Source organism: Typopeltis vanoorti, chromosome 3, assembly GCF_054136105.1.
Source record: "Typopeltis vanoorti isolate ZY-2024b chromosome 3, IOZ_Tvanoo_1.0, whole genome shotgun sequence".
NCBI classification, from domain to species: domain Eukaryota; kingdom Metazoa; phylum Arthropoda; class Arachnida; order Uropygi; family Thelyphonidae; genus Typopeltis; species Typopeltis vanoorti.
Window position 1 is genome coordinate 112,248,029 of NC_143551.1, and position 13,569 is coordinate 112,261,597.

General features: G+C 35.5%; 1 protein-coding gene across 1 annotated transcript in view; it reads right to left on the reverse strand.

Moving 5' to 3' along the window:
• LOC150108472 (sorting nexin-6-like) overlaps positions 1 to 13,569 on the reverse strand; it is a 285,148-nt gene that overhangs the window by 117,130 nt on the left and 154,449 nt on the right. The window lies entirely within an intron of this gene.

The following is a 13,569-nucleotide window of genomic DNA, read 5'->3' on the forward strand; positions in this document are numbered from 1 at the left end:
TCATGATGCACAAAGGTGGTGCAAAGATTGTTGTATCCAGCTAATGACATATCTCAGGAGCAGTGGTGGTGATTTTGGAAAATTTGGTAAGAGCTTGCATATAGAAATGGGTTGAGTGTGTATTCTGCTGTTTACTAAGGGATGGTCAAGTTTCAGCAATTTACTGACATATTAGAATGTTGTCACTGGTGAGTGAGATAAGGGGAATGGATACACTATACTTAGCAGAAGGGAGAAGTGAAAGAATTGCTTGTTTTTGCAGGAAGAAATTATTTGAAAGGGGAGAAATATGCAATGAGAGAGGATATGAAAGATTTGTTCAAAGAAGCAAAAATGAAGAATAAGGAAGTAAAGACTGTGAGTCTGCTGTCTCGGTATGATAGAACAGAGTTGAGAAGAAGGCCATTATTGATGATAGTCAATAAGAAGATGGAGTTGGAGGATGATTGAGTTTATAGATTTTTTTTTTTTTTTTTTTTTAAATAACGAAACCTGTGGTGCGTTCATAATTAGAAGAAACACACGTATAAACCACAGTGAAAATTATTTAATTATAAATATAAACATTATATTTATTCGAATTTTAAACCTGTGAAATTGCATTCAGCATTTTAAATTATTAAATTATTTAATTGTAAATTAAATAATTTACAATTAAATATTACAATTATTTAATTGTAAATATTTACAATTAAATAATTTTCACTGTGGTTTATACGTGTGTTTCTTCTAATTATGAGTTTATAGATGTATGGAATGAATTTGATGAACAAAATGACTTGTATATGTCTGCTGGACTACGTTTGAAAGGTTTTAGAGTTATGGAGTAAATGTTATTTAGAGTATGGAAGCGCAAAATTAGGGAACTTGAGATATTTGGGGGGGGATGCAATCAAGCATGTGTATGACCACTTCTGGAATAAATGAATGTGAGTACAGAAATGATTATGTAATGCTGAATGCAATTTCACAGGTTTAAAATTCGAATGGGTAATGGGTAGTAATGGAATTACACACGGATAACTGTGAATGCAAAAGGATATTGAAATGCATGTACAAGAATGGTAGAAAAATCAGAAATAAGGGATAAGAGTTTTTAGCATTGTAGTCAGCTTGACTTGGCCAAAAATTATAGGCATCAGTGAGACATGGTTGACAGAAAATGAAATAGTTACTGGGATAAAATGTAAAAGGTGTTGTATATTCACGGAGGATAGAGGGAGACAGGTCAGGAGGTGGGGTATTGCTGATGACAGCTAAAGAATCTTCCCCAGACCTAAAGAGGATTTTTGGTCTGATGGACATGGTTCATTTGACGCTGTCTGGTGTGAGATATTGTTGGGTGCTGCTGTAGCCCACAGGAAGATGTGAATGACAGTATCTGCAAAATAGCACAATGAGTGTAGGCCAAACAATCATTATGGGAGATTTCAACTATGGGGCCATAGATTGGAAGGAAGAAAGGGTGCATGTCAAAATGGAAGTGGAATTTATACAGTTGCTAAAGGATAATTACCTGAAACAACATGTTATAGAGGGTAACAGGGGTTTGAAAATGCTGGAACTGTTAACAGCCTCAGAAGATATATCCATAATAAAGGTTGATATTCTGTCTCCAATTGGAGAGAGAAAGAGTGACCATATAGTCTTGTTCTGGGAAACTGCTAAACATGTGGAATTCTCTGTCAAGAGAGGGTTTATGTTGAACTATAAAGCTCCTAATAATGATAGACTTAAGAGACATTTTGGACCAATACCATCACTTCAGAAGATAGATGGAAAGCATGTCATGTAATGCATGGAAACTGGTGAGGGATTGTTTGAGAGAAGCAGTATCAGATAGGAGGAAAAACCAAGAGGGGATTAAGTAGTGAGGAGATATAAAGCAAGAACTGCAAAAAAACTTTGTGGAGGAAATACAAAGTGCAAGCAAGAAGGGTGACTAGTATGGTAAGAAAGGCCAAATCAAAATTATGAGAGAAAATTAAGCTAAGCATGCCAAAGTAAACCCAAAAGAGTTTATTCATTATGTAGCAAGTAACAGCAAAAATTACTATGGTAGATAACTTTAATTAATGCTGATGGTAGGAAAGTGACAGAAGCAAAAGAAATAGTTGAGCTGCTAAGTGAACTATTCGCAATGGTGTATCATCCAGGTGGAGATTTTTAAGTTGCTGATATGACAAAGATGGATGTCAAAATGGAAGTAAATAAACAGGAAGTGTTCAGAATATTGAAAAATATCAATGTGAATGCAGCAGTGGAACTGGATGGCATGCCAGCACATGTACTATGTCAATGGGGAAGAGAATTTGCATTGCCTCTGATGAAATTCTTCAATTGGTAAGATAGTTTTATAAAGGCAGCTCCAAAACATAAGTAGCAAACTACAGACCAATTAATATATCAGGAGTGGTTGTTAAAATATTAGAAAAGTTGGGTAAAGATAAAATCCAACAGTGGATGGAAAAGGAATACAATACTCTATAGTGGGCAGCATGGCTTATAAAGGGTAGTTTCTGTCTTAGTAATTCATTCACATTTTATAATAAAGTGAGAGTGGAATTAGACAAAGAAAATGGCAACACCATGTTAACTTGCTTGACTTTGTAGAACCATTTGACAGAATACCACATGATAAACTAATACAAAAGTTGGAGCAAACGGGAATGGATAATAAGCTAGTAGCATGGATATGGGGGAGGGGCTGAGAGTCCGACACTAGAGAGTAGTATACAGTGGAGTGGAATTTAGAAGAATGAGGGTGACTAGTGGAGTAACTCAGGGTTCTGTACCAGAGCTGCTACTCTATAATTTGCATATCAATGAAACAGGGAAAGATTTAAGGGGAATATTTAGTTGTTTGTGATATTGCAAAACTGGGGTGGCAATAGTTGATAAAGATGATGTAGATATCTATAGGATGGTTTAAATAAATTGGCATTGTGACAAAGGAAAAAGGTTATTAATTTAATGTTACAAAATGTACGGTGATGCACTTAAGATTGAAAAGCAATGTATCACATTGATGGTACTTGGATTGCAGGAAATTGATGAGGCTAATGATATGGAGGTAATGGTAGACAGATAGAGTTCAGAGGGCATATTGAAAAGTTAACAAAACAGCTTATAGGATGTTAAAGAACACGTTGACAAGTAAAGATAAGGAAATTATTAAACCTCTTTATAAGGGTATAATTTGGTTGCCTCTTGACTGTGCAGAGACTTGGTTACCATTTTCCTTGGGGATCAGGAAGTGGTAGAGAGGATTCAGAGACAAGTGATTAAGCTGGTGACAGGTCTGTGGAATTCTCTCCATGAGCATAAGTTGAAGATGTATGGGTTACAAAGTTTAGTTGATAGGTGGAGTAGAGGGGACATGATAGAAACTTATAAGATGGTAATGGAGTTTTATAAAATTGACCAAGGAAATTTTTCAATATATCACAGTCAGATAACAAACAAGGGGTTATCCATGTAAGTTGTGTAAGAGTGTGGTTAGTAAAGGTGTGCAGATTAGATTTTTTTTTTTTTTTTTGCTTGGAGAGTGGGAGTGAGTAGAATGGATTGTCAGAAAATTTGTTTAAGGAGAAGTATGATAGGATTTGTGTGTATGAAAGTTAGTGTTGGTCTTCCCCTAATGAGTCATCGAACTTCATAGAGATACAGAATAATAATAATAATTTTGGACTTTGCTAAGGAATTCAACAGGATATAGCATGGAAGACTGTTGCATAAATTGGAGAATATGCGACTGGATTATAAAATATTAACAGGAATAAGAGGGCAGCTGACTTAGAGATATGAAAATGTGATATATATGGAGGATGTGAGTTTAAGATTTAAACTGACTAGTGGTGTAACACATGGATCAGTTCTTGGTCCAATGCCATTTAATCTTTACATTAATAACATTGGGAAGGATATGACATGTGACATACAGCTATTTGCTGATGATATAAAGACAGATAGGGTAATCAGGAATGAATGTGATATGCAATAATATGTGAAAATGGATATCAGTTCAATGTGAATAAATGTTAGTTATGTTCCTTGGTGGAATGAGAGACCTGATGTCCTATTATATTTTTGATGGGATTATGCTAGAAGAAACTGATTGGGCTAGGGATCTTGAAATATTAGTAGAGAGGAAATTGAAGTTCAACAGTCATATAGCAAACATCATTGCTATATGGCAATAATCCACGACAGTTCATATAACAACTGTGAATAACTGCAATGATGTTAACATGCAAAGATGAAGAAGTCATTTAGCCTCTTTACAGGAACTTAATTTGACCTCAACTTGGACTAGTGTGAACAGGTTTGGTCTCCTGGTTTCTGTGATGCTGATTACAGGGAAGAGAGAGAGAGAGAGAGAGAAAATGCAAAAGATGATATCAGGATTGTAGAACACAGATTATGAAGACAAAGTCAGAATCTTTGGACTGCAGACAACAGGAAATAGAAGAAAGAGAGATAATATGACTGAGACTTACAAAGCTGTGAAAGGGTCATTCAGAATACCAGTTGATGGAATTTTTCATTTTATGGAGGAAAGAGAAAAGGACATTTATGGAATTTGAGAATGAATGCAGTGAAGGGGGTGAGAGCTGAAATTTTTCTCTTATAGAATTGTGCATAAATGGAAGGAATTGCTTTTGGAGGTTGCAAGTGCAGGTAGGATGAATGAATTCAAGAAAAGGTATAACAGCTGGTGTGAGTAATACCCAAGGACGAACACTATTTCTGAAGATTACAACCGCAAATTCAGATGAATCAGCTTGTGGCAATTTGTATAGCTGATGATTTTGAGTAAAAAGTGGGTACTCATTCAAATTTTCAAACTGCAAGCACAGGGATCACATGGTAACACTCAACAACAGGCAAAAGGCTGAACTAAGCAAATTGTGTTTGAAGGAATAAAGATGCAAACTTGAATGTCTTGTAATGTCTCAAAGACATCATCTAGTTGACTTCACGCAGGGAAGAATTATTGGAAAGCTCGAAGAAGGGCCACAGAATTACTGATATTGCTAGAGAGTTTGGAATCTCACATAGTGTTGTATCCAGGCTCTGGGCAGCATTTCACACCAAATGGAATGTGTTCCACACATTTGCTAAGAGGTTGTCCTCACTCTACCATGGAGCACGAAGACAAATTTTGGATTATAACAGCAAAACATAACCGATGCACCACAGCAGGTCAGCTTACAAGTTAGCTCCATTCGAGCACAGGTTATGCAGATAATGCAACAAACTGTGGCAAGATGTCTGCAACAAGTAGACCTACATGCCTGAAGGCCTATAGTCTGCATCCCTTTATCCACAGCTCATTGTAGAGTACATTTTCAGTGAAGTTGATCCTTAAAAATTGTGCAAGACACCAATGGGTTAATTTAATCTTTACAGATGAGTCATTTTAGTCTTCCCTCTGATTCTAGATGACACTTCGTACAGCTTACCATCACTAGAATGATCTTGAAAGGGTTAGATATGGTGGTGCTTGTATCATGATGTGAGGAGACATTAGGCTTAATGAACGTACTGAGCTACAAGTGCTGGAAAAAGAGACTGACTGGCAAACGATATTTCAACGAAGTTCTTCAATGTCCTATTCGATTGTTCTGTGGTTATGTAGGCAAATAATTCATTTTTATGGATGACAATGCAACACCACATTATACATGAGCAGGACAGATACTTGTGGAAAGATTTTAATTGAATTGAGTGGGCATACATTCCCCAGATCTCAACCCCATGTAACACTTCTTCTTCCTAAACATGGATTTTAGGTCAGGTGGCCTGTTCAAGTCTCATTCCATCTCTTTCTTGGTCTTCCTATTCTTCTTTTTCCACTTATTTTATATCTATATAATATTTTTGGTAGTCTGTTGTTGTCCATTTGATTTAAATGTTCTATCCATTTTTGTTTATACTGTCTTATGTAGTAATTAATTGGTTTTATATTCAGGGAATGTAAAATTTCATTTGTTTTATGGTCTCACTTGGTATATACAGCTGTTTTTCTGAGAAATTTAATTTCTGCTGTTTGAATTCGTTTTTCATCTTTCCTTTTTATGGTCCATGTTTCACTTCCATATAGTAGAGTTGGTTTTGACAAGACATTATATAGTCTGATTCTAGTGTGTTTTTGTACTAGGGATGGCTTAAATATATTATTTATTATGCCATTTACTTTGACAAAAGTTTGATATTTTAGTGTCTATGTCTTTTTCTTCTTCATATGATAAATCCCATCCCAAGTATTTGGAAGTATTTACTTGTTCCAATATTTTATTATCCATCACTATTTTGCTTCTTATTGGATTTTCTCCTCTGAATGCCATTATTTTTGTTTTTTCTTTAGATATTGTCATATTAATTGTATTGAGATGTCATTTAATGATTTTAAGGATCTCTGTAAATCATCTTCTGACGTAGCTTATACTGTTTGATCATCTGCAAATAGTAGTGTATCTATCTTCATTTGTGGAGTTATTTGTATACCAAATTGGTTATACTGTTTCCAGATTGTTATAATTTTATATATATATATATATATATATATATATATATATAGATAGATAGATAGATAGATACACTACTATTTGCAGATGATATATTAGCTACATCAGATGATATATTAGCTACATCAGAAGATGATTTACTGAGATCATTAAAATCATTAAATGATATCTCAAAACAATGTAATATGACAATATCTAAAGAAAAAACAAAAATAATAGCATTCAAAGAATGCCACTATTTTAAATCCAATAAGAAGCAAAATAGTGATATATAATAAAATATTAGAACAAGTAAATACTTTCAAATACTTGGGATGGGATTTATCACATGAAGAAGAAAAAGACAGACACTAAAATATCAAATTTTGTCAAAGTAAATGGCATAATCTTCTTCTTCTGCAGCTTCTCCCACTTAAGTGGGGTCACTGTTGATGATGAGTCTCCTCCACATCCTCCTGTCTTGGGCTGTCACCACATCCAAGTTCTTCATCCTCAAGTCCTCTTCTACCAGCTCCCTCCATCTCTTCTTTGGCAGCCCATGCTTCCTCCTTCCTTGCACATCCATTTGCATGACATTTCTTCCCACATATTTGTCCTCCCTCCTCATAACATGACCATACCATCTCAACTTTGCCTCCTGTATCTTCGCTCCTAAGTTCGTAACTTTCACTGTTCCCCTCACATAGTCATTTCTCAGACGATCCTTTCTGGTCACACTGCACATCCACTTAAAGCATTCTCATCTCTGCTACTTCCATCCTGCTGAATGTTATTTTTCCTCAGGGCCACAGTTTCTATAGCATACGTCATAGCTGGCCTCACTACTGTCCTATAGATTTTGCCTTTCAGATTGATCGGCACCCTCTTATCGCATAACACTCCAGCCATCTCCCTCCAGTTCCTCCGACCCGCGTGTATCCTGCATCCCACTTCCTTCTCAGCTCCTCCATCTTCTTCCACTGTTGAACCTAAGTATCTAAAGTCCCTCACCTTCCTGATGACATTTCCTTCCAGCTCCAGATCTGTCTCCTGGCTGCCACCCACTGTGCCACACATACACTCTGTCTTACTTCTGCTCAGTCTCATACCTCTCTCTTCCAGTACTTTTCTCCCTCTTTCCAGTTTAGTTCCCGCTTCTTCTCTTGAATCTGCACACAGCAAGATGTCATCTGCATAGAACATTGTCCAAGGCGCATCTTCTCTCACCTCCTCCGTCACAATATTAAACAGAAATGGACTTAATGCTGACCCTTGATGCAAGCCAACTGTTACTTGAAGGCAGGTCTGAACACTTGTCTTCACATCTCTGTACATCTCTCGCACCAACCCTACATATTTCTCTGGAACCTTCTTCTCCCTCAGACACCTCCAGACTTCTTGCCTTGGCACTCTATCTTATGCTTTCTCCAGATCAATAAATGCCAGATGTAGCTCCTGTTGTTTCTCTCGAAACTTTTCCATCATCTGCCGTAACCCAAAGATAGCATCTGTTGTTGATCTACCAGGTATGAAGCCAAATTCTTCCTTTGCAATCTCCACCTCCTTCCTCAATCTTCCATCAAGAACCCTTTCTAGGATTTTCATTGTGTGGGACATCAACTTTATTCCTCTGTAATTTTTACAGTCTTGTGCATCCCCTTTAGCCTTGTAGATGGGGACAAGAGTACTCTCCCTCAATTCCTCGGGTATGTTTTCCTGTTGGCAAACTTTCATGAACAGATCCCACAGCAGGTCAATTCCCTCTTCCCCCAGTGCCTTCCATGCCTCCAATGGAATCCTGTTGGGGCCCACCGATTTTCTATTCCTCATCCTCTTCATGGCCTCAGTCATTTACACTCTACTGATGTTCTGCACCATCCCCTCAGAAGGCTGCTCATCTTCTCTGTGAGTCCTTGCATTTTCCTCATTCAAAAGTCCCTCAAAAGTATATTCTCCATCTGTTTCTTATGTCCACATCCCTCCATAATACTCTTCCTTCAGCATCTTTGATCTGCCTCACATGTAAGATGTCCTTTGCTGCTTTATTTCTACATTTCACTAGTTGGTAAATTTTTCTCTGTCCTTCCTTTGTTTCTAATTGATCATACAGATCTTGAAATGGCATAATAAATAACATATTTAATTTAAATATACTTATTTAATAAATTTATTTATTAAATAAATTTATTATTGTAAAATATACAATAATAAATTTAATTTAAATATATTATCATCCCTAGTACAAAAAGACACTAGAATCAGACCATATAATGTCTTGTCAAAACCAACTCTTTTGAAAAGCAAAGGTAAGAGGGTACATCCTTGTTACTCTTCTTGATATATCTTTCCATTCTGAGATGTGTTCTAATTTAACTGCAATTTTATTTTCTGTATATATTTCTTGAATGGATTGTAAAAGTTGGTTTGGTATATTTAAATTGGTTAATATTTTAAACAATTTTTGTCTACTAATTTTATCAAAGGCTTTTTCATAATCAATAAAGGCCACATGTTTCTTTTTAAAATTCTCTTCTCTTTTCTATTAATTTTATTAATACAATTAATTAATTTTATTAATTCTAGAGTAAAAATTGGATCTATGCAGCATCGGCCTTTTTGGAAACAGTTTTGTTCTTTTAGTAGTTTGTCCTCTGCAATACCGTTTAGCTTCTCTTTTAATATTTCTGCATATATTTTATATCCTGTATTTAGAAGACTAATTCCCCTATAATTATTACAATCATCTTTATTTCTTTTTTTTTTATAGATTGGGATAACCAGTACTTTTTTCCAAGAGTTAGGAGTTTTTCCAGACATCCAAACCATATTAAAAAATTTCAGAAGTCTTTCACTAAATTTTTCACCTGCATTTTTGTATAGTTCTATATTTATATCGTCTTCTCCTGGTATTTTCCTATTTTTAATCTTCTTTATTGTATGTTTCAGTTCTAGCATTGTGATATTTTCTGTTAAAGTCATTCTTTGTTTTATAAAATTTTATTTCACTGTTCTCATCTGTCCAGAGAGTTTGGAAATAGGTCACCCATTTTTTTTAAATCTATTGTTTGTATTTTTATCTTTTCTTTTATTTCTTTATTCATGTATTTTATTACTTTATAGATTTTGGGTTGTGGCTTAAATATATCCTTTTCTAGTTTTGTTACGAAATTGTTGTTCCATCTCTCTCTATGTTTTTCCCTTACATCTCGTTTTATTATTATTATTATTATTATCCAGGCCTCCATGGAGTCAAAAGACTCATCATGGGAGGTCGTTTTTAGGAAATACAAAGTCTATCATACCACTCCTTGAACCCATTAACTGTCCTCACTCAAATCACACTCTTAGGCAATGCCTTTCAAGGTTCAACCACCCTCCACGCAAAGAAACCACTCCTCACCCTCTTGCGCACAGCCTCTTTTCGTAACTTCCAGGGATGGCCCCTTGTCATCAACTGCACTATTTGCAGAATTGCATGCAATTGCACTATTTGTTTTATATTCTATTTCTGCTTCTATTGTTTTGAAATTTAGCTATTTCTGGTAACTGTCCTTTTTTGTTTTTATTATATTTTCTATTTCTTTGTTCCGGTCTCATAGTCCTTTTTTTCCAATCCATTTGTGTTTTATTCCTACACTTTCTATTGATGCTTTTGTGAGAATCTGTTTCAAATTTTCCCATTCCTCTTCTATGTCGATTGATATATGTGTAGTAGAACTTGATTCATGTGTAGAACACTTTTGGGATGCAATATTTGTAACTTTTACGAAAAAGGTATTTCAATTTAATTTCTATTAAATTTATAACATATTTTTTCAATATAATTTATTAGTATGCTAGCAATAAATTTGTCTACAATTGCCTGTGGTCATGAAAATTTTTTCATATACAGGTAAAAATGTAGTTTATCCTTAGCTTTTGGACACTAGTGTAATAATAACAATATAGGAATGGGCATAAATATTTTGCTTATCACAATGGAAAAATTTGTGTCAAAAAAGGAAGGGGGTTCAGCAGGAGAGTAGAGATGCAGAAGACTGTTTGAGTCTATCTGGTGTGAGATAAAAGGCAAAGAGTGTTGTTTCTACTATAGGTTGGGATAACAAAGAAGGATATATAGAAAATATTCATTGTAAAATTAGTACAATGAGTGCAGAGTAAATAATTGTTATGAAGGAATTCAGCTGTGGAGACAGACTGGCAGGAGGAAAGATCGCATGGAGAGAACGAAACAATTTATACAGCAACAGAGAGGTACCTGACACACCATATATTGAGAGTACTGGATCCGGTAATAACCCAGAACATGTGAATGCCCATTCCTATATTGTTATTATTACATATGAGTAGGAAAATGTGATATAATTAGGAAAGGTGCACACATTCAGATATTTCAGTGACAGATGTGAGAAGGACTAATATGACAATAGATGTAGATGAATTGGAGGTGCTTAAGATACTGCAGAATCTTAATGCTAATAATACAGCAATGAGATTAGATGGAATACTGGTCGTGTAGAATGTGAAAGGTAATTAGCAGTGTCTCTACCAGGTTGTTTAATTTAAGTCTCAGCTAACGAAAATCCCTAGGGAGTGGAAAGCAAGTAAAATGGTTCTATTACATAAAGAAGGCTCTAAGAAGGTAGCAAATTATAAAAGGATCATTATCTCAGATGTGACAGTTAAGATAATGAAGAAAGGGGGGTCAAAGGCAGAGTTCAGGGATGGGTGGATGAGGAAAATTATATTCTACAAAGGAAAACATGGGTTCTCCGTTAAGCTCAATTTTAATAATTTGCTGACTTTTATATAATAAAGTAACAGCTGAGTTGAATAAAGGAAACTGCTATATATTAACATTAATACTATGGAACTTTACAAAGGCATGTGACAAGATACAGCATGTAACATTGTTACATAAATTAGAGTAAATGGGGATGGATATACAGAAGGATAGACATCAAAGATAGGTGTCCAGGAGAGATGAATCCAGGAGAAAGCAGGGTGGCTAGTGGTGTATAAGAAGGTTATGATTTGACCCACTGCTATTTAATTTGTACATTAATGATATAAGGTATGTCAGTGTGCCCATTAAGTCACGAAACAACAATTATTATATAAAAAAAAATGATATTTGAAATCGTCAATTACACAGATTCAAAATAATCTCCCTCCAACTCTACATGTTTACATCTATCATACAGGTGTTTGAAGGCATGGTGAAAAAGTCCTAAATGGGTACCTCCTTCGTCTCTGGATCACACCACAATGGATGTCTTCAATGTCATTGAAGCATTCCCTTTACAAGGCACACTTTGGGAAGCGTAAAAAGTCTGCAGGAGCCAAATCTAGTAAATGGGGGGGGGGGATGTTCGATCAGATCAACTTCAAAGCTAGAAACTGCTTTACAGACAGTACACAGTGCATGGACACATTGTTGTGCAACAAAAATCAATTGTTGTTGTGGAACTGTTCTTTCCAGCCATTTCCTTACTGACACCAAGCTGTACAGCAAGTAGCCTAGTGGTTATTTGCCTGTCATGAACAACAATTTCCCTAGCTTTCATCATATTTTCATTTGTTCATGCAGAAACTGCCCATCCACAGTGTGGTTCATCCTCCAGGGACTCCCTCCCTCTTTAAACATTGAAAACCAGCGGGAACGCCTGTGCACGGCTTAGACAGTCATCGCCATAAACTTTTTTTTTTAGGTCTTGGTACACTTCTGTAGCAGTTATTCCTAATTTATAGTAAAATTCACACCCTTACTTCAATGGTTGCCACACAAAAACTTCTGCATCACCCGACTTGAAAGTTGAACCTGCGATTACACACTCTAGCAATCAAAACTATAAACACATTTGTTACTTTTATTCAGAAAAAAATCAATCTCATTACTTAATGGGCAGCATGTGTCAGGTATCTCTTTATAGCTGTATAAACTGTTTCCTTCTCTCCATGTGATCTTTCCTCCTACCAATATCTTAATGTATTCAGTTATGTCTCCATAACTGAATTTCTCCATAATAATGAAAGTGATGTAGAGATCCTGTTGGATGATTTAAATAGATTGGCCATATGTATAAAGGATAACAGTTGCCAGCTTAATGTGGCAAAGTGTAAGATTATGTAGACATTGCTACATTAAATTTTGGAATGAAAAGTTAAGAGCAATATATACTCTACATTTAAATCATAAGTTAGCAGTTAGAATTGAAGTAGACACAAGAAGATGGTTTAATGTAAAATCAGGCATAAGACAAGGTTCCACTCTGTTTCTACTGTTATTCATCATTTATACAGATGACATTATAAAGGAAAGTGGCATGAAACCTGATGTCAAAATTGGATATGTTACCATCTCTTTACTTTGTGCAGATGTTATACTCTTAAATAAATCCAGTGGAGGCCCCCGGCCCCTTTTTCATTTTTTTCCCATCCTACAAAAAAAAGCGCTCTGCCCACCCTTAAAAATAATGTGTATATATTATGAAAAAAAAAACTGTTTTTTTTTTCAAATTAATTCCCCCACACTGCCTAAGGCCCCCCCCACTCCCCTTTCAACACCATAACAGCAGAAGTATGCACACCGCAGAAAGAAGACATGCAACAACATCCAAGAAAAGGTATGCGAGAATTTTCTTCTATTATGCTACATATATTTGTCTCTAAAATACATCTGCAATGCTCTAAGAATTCTTGAGTAAAAAGCCAATGACATTAAAACAGGGGCACTCCTAAACAAAAGCAGGGAAAATAGCTGTAAAAATAATAGTTTTTAAGAGGAGTAACATGAGAGTTTTCCCAGAAATAATACCTAAATTGAATAATTGGCGAAAGAATAGAGAGAGCACAGATGTAACGGTTCTCAGAAAATAAAAATCAAGGAAGTGAACAAATGGTATCAATGGCAGAATCATATTAAAAATAAAACGAAGACATTAGCAAGACACTGACACTAAGCATTTAGAAATATGTTGTCAACATGGCTGACTTTTGATGTTTTCATACCCAAGTGCTTTCCACTGATGTTCATGGTATAATACAGCATTTCTCAAAC